Source organism: Lissotriton helveticus, chromosome 11, assembly GCF_964261635.1.
Source record: "Lissotriton helveticus chromosome 11, aLisHel1.1, whole genome shotgun sequence".
In the NCBI taxonomy this organism is placed as follows: Eukaryota; Metazoa; Chordata; class Amphibia; order Caudata; family Salamandridae; genus Lissotriton; species Lissotriton helveticus.
The window spans coordinates 1,125,899,792-1,125,912,634 of record NC_136072.1 but is presented as its reverse complement, the minus strand read 5'-3'; positions in this window follow the sequence as shown (position 1 = coordinate 1,125,912,634).

Below are 12,843 nucleotides of genomic sequence, written 5' to 3'. Positions count from 1 at the left end.
CCTTCTCTGGGACTCGACAAGGAAATGCCCCCGGGGCCCCACTCACCGGCTTCCTCCGGACGGGCGGGGCTCTCCTCCTCACACGGGAGCCTCGCTCCCTGCAGCACTTCTCCCCTCTCTCTCCTGGGCTCTCCCTCGCTTTGGGAGCCCGGGGGGGGGGGACAAGGGAAGACGCCGGCTTCTCTCTCCTCGCTTACTAGATCCCGGGGTCGGCTCCCGGCAGCTTCTGGCTTCCTCCTTCCTGTCCTGAAGCCCCGCCTACAACCAGGCGAGCCGCGGGCACTTCCGGGTCGCGCTGCTGAGGGCAACCAGTAGTAGCGCGGCCCTGGAGACGTGGAGGCGGCACTTCCGGGTCGCACAAGGCAGCGGCCCGGCAACGATCCCAATGCCCCTGGGCTGCGGCGGTGATCTTCGAGGGGCAATGCCGGGTGGGCATCGGCTCTTCAAACACAGCGGCAGAGAAGATACAGCGCTCCCAAGCGCTGTAAGCCAAATAAAAGCGCTTTCAGGCGCTAGGGGAGGAAATGAAGCACTTCCAAGCGCTAAGAGGCAATTCCAGCGCTCCCAGCGCTAGAGGACAGCCCAAAGTCCAGCAAAAGTCCTTGTAGGCAGGCAGGGGGGGCAAGGCTGGGCCAGGGGCCAGCTCACTGGCCCTCCAGGCAGGGAGGCAGTCCAAGTGGCGGTTCCTCCTGGCCCCAGCAGCAGCAGCCCCCTCAAGTAGGATCAGGAAAGAACAACTTCTGTGGGGACACAGCCCCATTTTTATACACCATATTCCTTTGTCTGAAGGTGCAGGGTGGGGGCGGAACCAATCGCAGCTGGTTCTTGAGTACTCTGTTTACCTCAACCACCCTCTCTATTCACTGGCAGGGCTTGGGTCATTAGACACACCACAGGGGGGCGGAGCCAGCATTGTGTGGGGAAAACCCAGGTACACTCCTCCCACACATCACTCATGGTAATCTCACACTCACCACCGGGCAGACCCATTCAGACTTCCTGGAGCCTGGCATGCCAGCCAGCTCCAGCCAATCACGCTCCAGCACCCTCACTGCACACATACAGCCATGTCTAGGAATGATACTTCCCCACTAGACACATACAAGCCGCACATACCGTTGCGCAGCATTCATTCTCACGAGTTCACACATACCAGACTCAAGCCTGTACACCCCACGCATCAGGAACTACCAGGGACACATACATTCCCCATGCATTCCTATGGGCGGGCAGGCCTAGCTCTGCACATGCACTCACAGTGCGCACGCACTTTCCACTGGGACACAGTGAAAGTGCGCAGAACCCAAAAATCACCATCACCAGGTCACCATTTAACGGCAAAAAGTCTAGGGGTGAACCTGCCCTAAGGGCCAAAGTCCAACAATAACATTCAAAAACTCACAAATTGCACTGTGTCCACTTTTTAAAGTGAAAAGAATTTATATTTAAAAACGTACTTGCCACAACGATTTTTCTCTGATGCCTAAACATATATAAAGATACTTGCTCTTTTAAAAAAATGATGTGGATCTCCGTCTTGAGTCGTGTGTGTCATTTATGAATCATTATGTGTATTTGCAAGTGTCCCGCACTCCTCTGTGTTAAGTCTAAGGCTGCTCGACCACACTATCACCTAATAGAGCACTTTGGGTTGCACAGCAAGCCCCTGTCCACTCATAAGGGAACCCCTGGACTCTTTACAAAGTATATCAGATTTTGGATATATCACACTAAGAGCCAGCTTCCTACAGTATCAGGGTGGTGCTGACTGGTGATGTTCCCATGTTGTAGATGTAGTGGGGGAATGGGTCCGTTCGGACCCCGGAGTGCATGGTCCACATGATTGCAGCAGTGTTGTTTATGGTGAGGGTAGCCCATTCAGTCGGGTGGCCTTCTTGGTTGGTGGTGGGAAGCTAGTGATCCAGCGGCGTACCAACAACAGATACTCCAATCCCATATACTCACCTGGGCCCATAAACACACACAATTGAGTAAACCGCTGGAGTCAAAGTTTATGATTTTTCCACCCTTCCAGATTGATTATTCCTTACTCTTAACCAACCTTTCACTGATCAAAAAGTTCTTTCCTCTGGTCGATGGACCATTAGTTGAACTAGTTGATGGTGAAAATCTACTTAATTCTAACTCTTATATCTTAAAGTAAATAACCACAGATTCAGGTAAGTTTTAAGTCTTTATCTAAATTAATTGCATGTGAACCACTTCAAAGTACAATACAGTCACTGTCACTCATAGAGAGAAGATTCAATTAATCAAATCATCAACACATACTTCAGACTTGCAATGACTTATGCTCAGAAAGGAGAGGACAGAGAGAAAAGAACATCTGCAAATTCACTAATTTATAATTACCTAGGATGGTGTGAAGACCAAACCCCCTGGCTAAAGGGCTGGTAGGGGTCCCCCGGGATAGTTCAGGAGAAAAAGACTTCAGGACAGGATTCAGGACAGGATAGATGACCTCTCGAACACCGACGATCCCGTCGCACCCCTCTCTGACACTCTCTTCCTCCTCGAGATTCTTCTGCGTTCTTCTTTCTAACCCAATTAAGTTAAAATGATAGGTTCTACATTCGGTTCTTCAGCATCTTACAGCATCTTTCCCAGCATCACCCGCGACACCGACAGCATCCCAAGCTCTGCAGCATTCAGCATCAATATCTCTCTAACTAAAATCTACCTCAAATATACCTTTTCGTTCCTCATGTACCACCCACTATAGTTTCAATATTGTAAAACTAATAATTCTGATTGGTCAGGCAAGGGAGGGAGATCATCACACCATGCTGAAATATCACTCTTTTTAGTTAGCTCTTTGGTAACAAACCCATCCCCTTAATTTTTATTCCTATTTTATTTTCCCACCTGCATTCACATTACATCTGTAACAAATGTTTAACTTTAATATGTGGTCTCCTTCATTCAGGTCTTTTACTGCTGGTTCTCAGGCTTCGGGCAGACTCTGGCCTTGTACTCTTCTTGACCCACAAGTCATTCTTCCGGGATAATTTTCAGTTGTCATGCGCGAAACCCACATGACTCAGCTGACTTCAGACATACACGAGAGGCCCAAATGCGCACTAGTGACAAAGTCAGAAAAGACAGATGTTACTTTTAAAAATAAATGGTTTCACTGTACACCACCCATCTCTACTCTAACCCCCTCTACTTGTTAATACTTTGCCCGCATTAGCATTAGTTAAATAGCTCGATTTCGTTTCAGCTAAGCAGGTGCAATGCACGCAAGTCTTCAAAACTTCGTGTTAGTGCCTTTTGCTCATGCGCAAGAATTACCCTCCAAGCTTTAATACGTCATATTACGTAGATGCAGTTGACGAATGCACAGTAAAGATTTCCCTGTTAAAGCGGTTGTATTCATTTGTTCGAATGGTCATCGTTAGTAAACACATACACAAGCTTCACTAACCCTCGTTTTTATGTGGTGCGCATTAGTTTTACACAAAACGTAATTAATTAGCATGTTACGGAGTTAAATGAGAGGATTGCTTCCGAGCAAGTCTCCTTTTTACGAGTCCTTGCTTCATCACTAGCAATGAGTTCTCTGGTGTTGGGTTGGTGTGAAAAATTGCTTAAGATAATTGTGATTTTGCTGTGGAAGAAATTGGATAGGTTGTCACAGAGTTGTTGGGAGGCCGCGATGTTGTTGACAGTGGCTAGGGGCGTGGTGAAATCCTTAACGATCGGAAACAAAACTCCTTGCAGTTGTTGGAACTTCCTAAGATGTGGACCACTAGTACTTTTTTCTTGGTGTCTCTTATTTGCTGGTAATAGCATCTGAGTGTAGCCTTGTAGGTAGTTCTGTCTGTGGTGTCATGCCTGGCTCCCCATTTCCTTTCTAGCTGTTTACAGTGTTGGTTGGTGTCTTAGAGGTCTTCTGTGTTCCAGCTGGCATGCTTTTTGATCTACTATGCTTGTTAGATTTGATAGGTGCAAGGGAGTCCACGCTGTTCTAGATCCAGTTGTCAAGGTAGCAGATGTCTTTATAAAGGTTGTTTGTCAAGCTAGGTTGATCCACGCTGAGGGCGCTGAGCCAGTCAGCTTTGTGATTTTGCCCAAACTGCGGCTTGGAATGATGAACCTGGGTGGGGTGTTGACATGAGGTGTATTGATTTGGAAGTGGATGAAGGAGTGGTCGGTCCATGTGAGATGTGTGGTGGAGTTATATTTGATGCTGTCACTTGCGGTGATGATGGGGTCCAGAGTGTGTCCTGCTGTGTGTGTTGGTTCTGGGACGAGAAGGGTGAGTCCGATGTTGCTCAAGCTTTGGAGGAGTGCTGTGGAGCAGGGTTTGTTTCCATCTTTCAGGTGAAATTTGAGCACATCAAGGAGAATATAGACTCTGAAGTCGATGGTGAGCAGTGTGATGAAGTTTGTGATGAGGTTGGTAAAAGTTGCTCATGGTCCAGGTGGTCAGTAGGCGAGGGTTCCGTTCAGGGTGAAGTTTTTAGAGATTTTCTGCTTGAAGTGCAGGTGTTCCATGAAAGGGGTGGAATCTATGGATGTTGTGCATTTGATGGATTCCTTGCAGATGATAGTGAGTCCTCCTCCTGTTCACGGTGCACGTGCAAAAGGATGCAGATAGGCTTGCCTTTGGCACTTCAGTGGCCCGCCCGCAGCACGCATCCGCTCAGCGTCCATTTGCAGCTGCCATTAAGTAGGTCCTGGAAGGGGCGAGGACTGCTGGGTGTCGTTATGTCATTTCCTGGGCTGATGGATGATGGGAAATGAAGTCCTCTTGCTTGGCTCCTTCTTTTAAAGACAGTTTTGGCATGAAAACCAGTAAGGTCACTTCCTGTCCAAATGGGCAATGGGAAGTTCAGTGATGTCACTGCCTGTGTAGGTGGATGATGGGAGATCCAGTGGTGTCACTTCCTGTGCTGATGGGTGATTTGTGTGAAGGGTCATGAGCACAGTGGTGGCAGCCTACCCATTATTGGGTTAAATTGATTCACTAATGTGAACAGGCTTTTTTACCTGTACCATGGGAGTGGGGCCCACTGGCGCATTCATGTAAAGTTCTGTGGCTGTGTACTTAAGGATTGATTGTAGTGCTAGACAGCACCTGATACTTGTGTCTGTGCTTGGACAACACGTGATACATGCATTTGCATGCTGGGTTACATGTGTGTGTACATAACATGGAGTCCTGTAGGTTCCATTTTGGAAGCAAAGGGCCTGGAGAAGCTGGACAGGTGAAGACTGCAACCCACAGACAGAAGATGTGTACAAGTAACATTCCTGAGGGCTGGGTTAGGACACTCACTGAAGGGAGAGGAGCAGAGCATACTCAGTGCATTTCAACGGGCTTTGGATTCCAGGTACAGATACTGCTCAGGGGGCCTGTGCGTATTGTCAGGGGTTGGTGGGACTGATAAGGTTGGCACTACCAGGGAATCTGATAGAGAGGAAGGCTTAATCTTTAAAACATTTATGGGTATATTTTAGTGGAGGATGACAGCCAGGTGTTATCCCTAGTTACTATCTTGGCCTATGTTTTGGGTCACTCAGAACTGGAGACACTCCTACTGTGGCAGACTTTCCCTTTGTGCAGAGGAGAGAGCACTTCAAAGGAGCTGCCCTCCCCAAGGCAAATAATGCCAGATACTAAATCACTTATGTATCTGAATTTGTATTATAAAAGGTGGAAGAATGAGCCCCTTAATTTGTTGAACAGAACCATCCCACTGGGAGAAAGATGATTGCTGGAATGTGTTTGCTGCGGGAACCAGGACTGGGGATTTAGGTTTGCCAGTCTCCCTGCTAGGTGAGGGAACATCACCCAAGGAGTCAAGGCCACTTGCCCTCAGCCTGGAGCACCAATCCTCTGCTTGCCTGCCAAGACCAGAGCACCCTGTAAGGAGAAGCAAAGTGCCTGGAGGCCGTCTGTCTGATAAGACCAGTGAGGAAACTGATTGGTAATGTAGAGACAGCAGACAGCTTGGGGCTACATCTTTGGGATGGGAAGCATACACTAGGATGGAAGTTCTCTCCAGACTAGCATTAAAAGCTTTATGGGCTTTCTTGGAGTTTGCCAGGCCAGCATCAACAACTTCTGGCTGGAAACCCTCAATTTGCACAACTGTCCTTGCATATCGACATGTTCCCGTCAGAAACCTAACAAACATTAGTGACCCTCAGCACAAGCTCACACCAAGCTACACACAGGCAATACATTTGTAATACTTGAGACATGTCAGCCACCACACAGCCAAATAAATCAAAGCAAACCAACCATTGTCTCACACAAGAACTCTTCTACTTACGCAGAACTGGTCATTGGCGGTTCGGTCAAGAGAGGGGGTTTCAATACAGAAAATGACAAGCAGCTTTTTGCTCCACTGCTCAGAAAAGCCAATCTCAATCTAATGAACGAATACAAAGTTTTTAATTTGCCATAACTTCAAAAACAACTTTTCGGCAACCTAGAAGTTAGGAAGGAGCTCATCTTGTCACTGGAATCGGATCTCTGAAAGGAGGTTTCCATAAGAACCTGGATCAACCGATGTACTAGTCAAGTAGCAAGAGCATTGGATAAGTGCCCCAGACTTTGCTCCCAGTATTCCTAAACCTTCTCTCACATGGAAATTTCCGCATGTAAGTTAGGTTTATTTTGCCTCCTCTAAGAATAAAATTACCTGTTATGTTCAACAAGGATCTTTTCCTACCGCTCCTTTATTTCACGTATGCAGGAGTCGTTTATATAGTCAAGTGTAACAAAATCAAGTTCCTGATCTATGCTGACCAAACTCAGTTTTTGCAATTGCCCTGATTACTAAGACAGAGATAAACGCCAAGCCAAAGAGGAGTTTGAAAAGAAATCGGAATTATGAATCATGTCATGATAGCCGCCTGTCCTGAAGTTTACCAGGGGCAAACAATAATGAAAATCTCAATAGACGAGGAAGCAAGTTCAACAAGCAGCCAGTTTTGCAGGCAATTCCCATTTCTGAGTGTCAGCTCAGAACAAGAGGTATTTACCTGACCAGGTAAGTACCACTATCCGCGGTGTTGGTATTTACTGACTGTTAGAAATATCTCATCCTACTCAGGCTCACACATTGTGTGATACTTCATAGATTAAAAGTCTCTTCTATCACACCATCTAGCTGTCTATCACAGGTTAAAGGCCAGGTGAAACTAAATTGGCCAGAAACAGTGCAAAATCGTGCGTTTTGACAATTAACTAAATATTCCACAATAAACTTTCATTGTTCTGAATGATCACCTTAGGACTGGCTTCCACTGTAGTGGACACAGTAAAAACCTAGAACAAGCCACCTATATAGTAGGTGACAAAACGTCATTCTATTTCAGGAATACAAGTTCAGAAATTTGTTTTCATAGAAAAAGCCAGAGTTTGCCATAGTTTGCATTGAAATTGACATTTTAGTGAAAACTACTTCCGTGAAACTTTTTTCATCGAAAAACAGTATCTATTTTCAAGGGAAAAAAATCCTACTTTTACTATTTGTTTTGTATATCTTTTGAAAATATGTTTAGACATGGTTTCAAATTGAATACCGATCTTTGGGGCATATAACCAACCAGTGGCGGCTGGTGACATTTGAAAGTGGTGAGGCGGCAAATTATTGCCGGCCTGCATGGCGGCAAGTGAGCGTAGCCAGTGAGCCCGTACAACCTCAGGGCCCCGGGGACCGGGGAATTAGAATAAAGATGCACAATGCTGCGCATGGAAGATTCGAACTCGTGATGGCACGAGGCGCGTAGAACAGCGTTCATGCTCTACATGGAGCCAGGCTCACTTTGCTCGTTGGGATAAAACTCAGAGGCTGCCTGTCAGAGCATGACTTGGAGTCTACAGGCTTGGGATATGATGTGTGGCATGGAGAGCAGTTGTGTATTTGGTTCACATGTTGAACGTGCTTGAACCCAGAGCCCATGGCACACTAGGATATAACACCATGCCTTTGTTCCGATAGGCACCTTGCGCATTGCTTTCTTCAAAGGGGCACTTTGCAGCTGTGTTGCATTCTGTGTTTGAGAATCACAGTTGCTCTTGTTGTCAGGAGGTGGTCTGTACAGGGTAGGGTGCCAACGCCGTGACCTCTTGGCACCAGTGCAGTTCGAAGGGTAACTTTTGATGGTGCTGATTTCAAATTGCAACCTGATGGGCATGAGATGGTGCGTAAAAGCAGGCGGTGCCAGGGAGCGCACGCCGAGCAGATAATCTGTTGAGTGTACTCAAGCCTAGATGCTGCTCTGGAGGATTGATAACGCCTTACTGGCTAATTGGATTAGTCATCTCTGTGTGTAAGTTGTTGTACAACAACAGGAAGATAGTGGGTGCAAGACACACAACGAGTCCTGTCCAAACTAGGAAAAAGACCACAGATGAACATACCAATAATAAAAGAACTGGGATTACTAAACTCGACATACGTGTTAAAAATGTTATCATACAAAACAGCCCCTTCTAAACACGACATTCGAATTGATTGGGAGATTTGAACCTATTCAACTTCAGGCTATCACAGTGTGATGCCCCATAATCCATTAAAAATCTGGGCGTCATTCAACCCATCTGACATCAACACGTTCTACAGCAGGTAACCACCCAGCAATCCAATCAGCATAAGACATTCTGGGACACAAACATTCGATAACCTTAATTGGAATTCATTTCTGAGCACATTCGGGACACTGAAAGTACGAAATAATGCACCAGTAGCATGTAATGTAAAGCACCTGAATGCTGATATAATTCAACACACAGCAATTCAGCACAACTCTTACCCGGGACAATTTAGCACACAACACGTTCAACCCACAGCAAAACATGAAAACCATGATCAGCTAAATGTAGCCGCAAACTCTCACTCCTGTTGAGGCCCTTCAATATTAAACTAAGCCATCGACGGTACCCCACTCTGTGCTACTCCTCGATGGCTGAAATTAAATTAACCCCATAAATCACCACAAAGAGCTCAGTCTCAGTGCATAAAATTCCTGCCATTTACAGTGTGCCAACAGTGCCAAAAGGAGGTTGTAGAACAATTTAATTCTGGCTTTCGCTTTTTCACTTCATGTGCTTTCTGGAGGTCGCCTAGCAATAACTGTCTCTCTCTAACGATAAGAGTAAATTAATGACTTATGTATCGTGACATAACTCGTCCCGGCTCTTGTCAGTATATCTCTTACAGCCTGATTCATGAAGCTAAATTGCACTCGCAAAGGGCAAGATTCTCAGAATCTTGCCTTTTGCGAGTGCATTTTTTGGCATTTGGGATTCACAATCCCAAATGCAAAAATCGCTAATGAAGAATTAGCTAATATGCGAGGATTAGCATTTAAGGAATCTCTATTAGAGATTCCTTAAATGCTATTCATGACACTTTCAAAAATTGCGATTTTGCTAATTTGGGCCGCTATTTACCGAGAGGTCAGACCTCTCGGTAAATAGCAAAAACTCAGAAAAATGCTTTTAAAAGCATTTTTCTAAGTTGCATGTTGCACACACACATGTCCTTTGGACATGTGTGTGCGCAACACCTGTTCAAATGTGCATTTTAGGGGTGCTACAGGGTGTCCTTTGGACACCCCTGGCACCCTTAAAATCGCTATCTTATTTGCGAGTAGTAAATTGCTACTCGCAAATAAGGGATACTCCCCATTCATTCCTATGGGCCTTTTGGCCCATAGGAATGAATGGGGAGTTATTCCTTTTTTTGCGAGTAGGAAATTTCTACTCGCAAATAGAGAACATGTAGGAATCGCTATTTATTTAGCAATTCCTACATGAATGCCGTTTTGCGTGTCCTCAATAGCGAGTCGCTATGATTCGCTATTAGGGCCACGCAAAACGGCCCGTACATGAATCAGGCTGTAAGTGCCAGACTATGCAGTATGCAGGGGTATGCATGCCTCACAAATGAAATTTAACAAAAAAACGTGTTTGCATAAGTGTGGGAATTTTCAATATTCATTTTGGGGGAGGAATTACACCACCTTAATAATAAATATCTTTCTAGACTGAACACAATTCACTGATACATTTTCTTGATAAATATGTATTAGATGTAGGCAGTAACAAAATAAGCATGAAAGTCACGAAACAAAACATTTATAAGGCACAATAGCTGGTTATCTGGGATGGATAACCGGACACCAAGAGCCCTATGAGTGAATGAGAGAGTCATTAAATAGTATCCATCAAGGCATTGGCTGTAATTAAATGCTTTGCCGCTGTTCATATGCACTCTGCAGGTGTTTCTTCGTTTCTCCTTACTACTTCCGGAGGCTTCCCTGATGCGCTGCGCTTGGATCGTATTGTTAGCACTATGCAGATTAACAAGCGAGCCGCCATGTTACCTTGTTTATTTCAAATTTCTTCATGCTGATACTGACGAGGATTCGAGCCTGGTTCTGCAGTTTGGGTTTTTGCGGTTTTATAATAGCGCGAACTCGACTCGAAGGCATTGAAGCGCTTACATCAGTTACGTTACACAAGGACACATTAATTATTTTTTTGGGTTGGCACGGGGAAATTAAGTGATGTGCCCAGCGTCAAAGGAGCAAACGCCGAGGCTCGAACATGGTTCCCCAGCTCCATGGGGTGGGCAGCTTTGGCCGTTAGGCCACATCCTCTCCCCCAAGTCCCCAGCTCTAGCCCCTAACCCCCCACCTCTATAAAAGGTGCCAGCATGCTTGAAAATTAAATGTACAGCCGTCAAATGTGGGCCCTGGAGGATTACTTCTTCGGGTAGCGCGGGAGAGCGGCAATGAACGCGTGTTCCCTCTCCTCGGTGTAAGTGTATTTTAGTGCAGCTATGACCCCAACCCCCAGTGCACCAAGAAAGCATATCATCATCAACTTGGTGTCCTGCAGCACCTTGATCTCCTGGGCCAGAGAGGCGAAGAGCAACTGCAACACGGGTCCCGGGAACCATGTTTACTGGAAAGAGAAAGGTAGTTCGAGGAAAGGAAAGATCCGGGGCTGATTTAAATATTTTTCCCAACGCCGCTGCTGGTTTCCAAATTGGTCCGTTACTCAAAGTGGTTAACTGTTCACACTATGCAGGGGCAATAATACTGACTGAACGCACGCACCCCTTAACCACCTCCACCTGGGCCTCTCGACTGCCTTGCTACCTCACTTATGTAGCTCTGGGTTGTTTGGAAAAGCCAGCTGCATTTCTTCACAGCAGAGAATTAAAAAGGGTAAATTTAATTTACCTGACCGCCGTCTGTAAGCGCCGCATCCTGGGACCTTGGCGCCTCGGAAACCCCGCTCTCCGTCCTCAGCCAATCGTGGCACTGGAGCAGAGCCAGGATTGACACAAGGCATGGTAGCTTTCTGCCCGCCTGCCCATTAGGAGAGCGAGGTTTCGCTCTTCTAATGGGCATGCGCAGGCACAAGTGCGCATGCGTGGGCAAGGCTGAAAATTTTTACTCCGTCCCCACTCATGCGCACATGCTGCTGCCTGCACCAGACAATGCCTTATGCCTGTCAGTCAACATGACACAGGACCGCCCACCCCCTTCAGACTCTGAAGGGGGTGGGCGGTCCTGCATCATGCTGACTGACAGGCATTTGTCCCTCGGCGTTTTGAACTTAAGTAAACTGAGAGTTTACTTCAGTTCAGAGTACTCCGAGGGAGCTGCGGGTGCAGGGGGGCAATGCCCCAACGCCCCCAATGGACCAGCCGCCACTGTTACCAACAAGTAGCAATATTTATTGCTAAATAGGCTTAGCGTCGATTTATTTATCGCTGAGCATTGCCGGAATTTATCGCTGAGATAACGTGCTATTAGCAACGTTTATCTCCAAAGCAATACATTTTCTGGCGATAGCGGTGAAATGCGTGAATATTGCTGAAGCGATATTCACGCATTAGTGACGAAATGCTCTTAGCCTTGTTATCCACCTCCCATTGGATAACATGGCTAAGAACTGGTCTGAGCAGGCGTTAGTTTATGGAGATATTCGCGCTTAGCGCGAATATTTCCAACGCTACGCCTGTGTTGGTAATAGGCGATAGCGATGTTAGAGACTGCTGTCAGTCGCTAACAGGTTGGATACGCCCACTTTGCATGTCATTAGCGATAAATATCGCTGACATGCAAAGCGGGCCCCAAACCGCTCGCTATCGCCTACAAGCTGTCGCTAACTGCTGTTAGCGACAGCTTGCTAATAGGGCGATAGAATTATTGATTGTCCGTCATCTAGTACTAGTGCCCATCTCCCGCATCTCCCATCTTGTATTGACAGGTCTAAAAAGGCAAGTTGTTTATCTTTAATGGTCAGAGTAAACCTGAGGTAGGGGTTCTGTGCATTGAGCCATCTCCCAAACTCATGAATCTCATCTGCTGTCCCTGTCCGTATCAATATATCACACCCATTTTTTTTAAACACATTTTATTGATTTTACATACAACAAGAAGGAGGCCTAGAAGTCACGCCCATGTCAGTTAGCAATATTACAACCAGGTTATATGAGATACAAGTATGGCAACGTATAATACCTATGGCATCATTCCCTTCAGGTTGTGAGAATAACACAATATTTGCTCTCAGCTCTGCACCTGTATCTGTATGCCATTTCACCTGCAAATAACCTTCCCCAACTGCCCCCCCACCCTTCCCACCCCCAGGCGTGGCACGTAAGTCCAGGTCATTAAGATGCAGTAAATGTCATGGTACTTATAGAGCGCACTGTCACCAGACGGTCACCTTGCGGTGTCGCCTATGCGGCTTCCTGTCGCTGATACTCATACCGCTGTGGAACCCCTCCTGGCTTTCCCTGTGAAGTGTCCACTCCTGGGCACCCCCAGGGTGAAGCT